Here is a 1,696-nt window from a genome sequence, read left to right on the forward strand (position 1 = left end):
ACGACCCCCCTGGAGGGAGAATAGATAGTGTACGCGCGCCAACGTGCCCGCAGCATGGCAAACGAAGCGAGCCCGCAAGGGGCTCATTTGCGCTCACCCAGCTGTCAGTATGCCGGCGGTCGGGATTCCGGCGCCGGTATGCTGGTCGCCGGGAGCCCGACCGCTGGCAACACATACTACACCCCATGTACATATATAGTATAGCTGTATTCACAAAAAGTACAAAATAAATATACATGCTCACATCTGCCTTCCTGCCACTTCCACCATTGCCGAGGTCCTGCAGCTCCGTCGCTGATGGTGACTGCCTCCGTCCGCCGCTTCCATCATTGCCGAGGTCCTGACTTCTGCATCTCCGCCATTGACAGTGACTGCCTCCGCCCGCCGCTGACTCTGACAGGCGGCACTGTGTGGACTTCGGAGGGACCTGCTATGGCTGACCATGCGCAGTCAGCAGCTCCCCCTCCCCATGACACTCTCTATGCAGAGAGCTACACAGCTCTCTGCTAGAGCAGCTCTGCTGTCGCGGTCGCATACGCGATCGCGGCTTTTACTGAGACGGAGACACTGCTGTCTCCGTCTCAAAAATAAAAATGTTGGCTCATCAAGGGGGATTTCCAGGTACTCGGAAACCCCCCCTGCGTGCGCCACTGCAGACACTGAACACTGAGGACACGTCCTCTCTATACACTCTCCAAGACTGGTGTGAAAATGGCCGTGATGAGCCGCTCCTTATATGGAATACAAATCCCGCGAGAATCCGAAAGCGGGATGATGACGTTTTGCCGCATTCGGGTTTCCGAGTCAAGCGGGAAAATCTGAGCCGGGCTTGAAACGCTCATCTCTAGTTTGCACTAAAACTATCAAGTTGCTGTTCACTAGCCATCCACCCACGGCTGATCCATCCACCTACACTGGGAAATCTTTTGCACTGAGCTATATGAACACAATAAGGACTTAGATATTGACTAAGAAATAGTTACTGTTACTGGCTATACCAGCAGAGCCAAAATCATGTACTGACAGCCAGGCACACTGCACTGCTATCACCTGTATCATATAGCTCTGTACTGAGCTCTAACACTGTCAATAAGGGGGTCATTCCGAGTTGATCGCTCGCTAGCTACTTTTAGCAGCCGTGCAAACGCATAGTCACCGCCCACAGGGGAGTGTATTTTCCTTTTGCAAGTGTGCGAACGCATGTGCAGCTGAGTGGTACCAAAACATTTTGTGCAAAACTAGACCAGCCCTGTAGTTACTTACTCTGTGCGATTATTGCAGCGACGAAGGTTCCAGAATTGATGTCAGATACCCGCCCTGCAAACGCCTAGACACACCTGCGTTTTCCCAAACACTCGCTGAAAACGGTCAGTTGACACCCATAAACGCCCTCTTTCTGTCAGTCACCTTGCGTTCGGCTGCGCGAATGGAATCTTCGCTAAACCCATTGCCCAGCACCGATCCTCTTTGTACCCGTAATGCGCGCCTGCGCATTGCGGTGCATACGCATGCGCAGTTTTGCCATTTTTTAAACCTGATCACTGCGCTGCGAAAATCGGCAGCAAGCGATCAACTCTGAATGACCCCCTAAGTTGCTATAAGTAAGTATATGATAATGAGGGTGGATATGGCTGGGCATTAAGTCAGGTGTCCCAAGTCTATTCCAGGAAGACTGTGATCAGTGAATTCTTTGGAA

Source organism: Pseudophryne corroboree, chromosome 10, assembly GCF_028390025.1.
Source record: "Pseudophryne corroboree isolate aPseCor3 chromosome 10, aPseCor3.hap2, whole genome shotgun sequence".
Lineage (NCBI taxonomy): Eukaryota > Metazoa > Chordata > Amphibia > Anura > Myobatrachidae > Pseudophryne > Pseudophryne corroboree.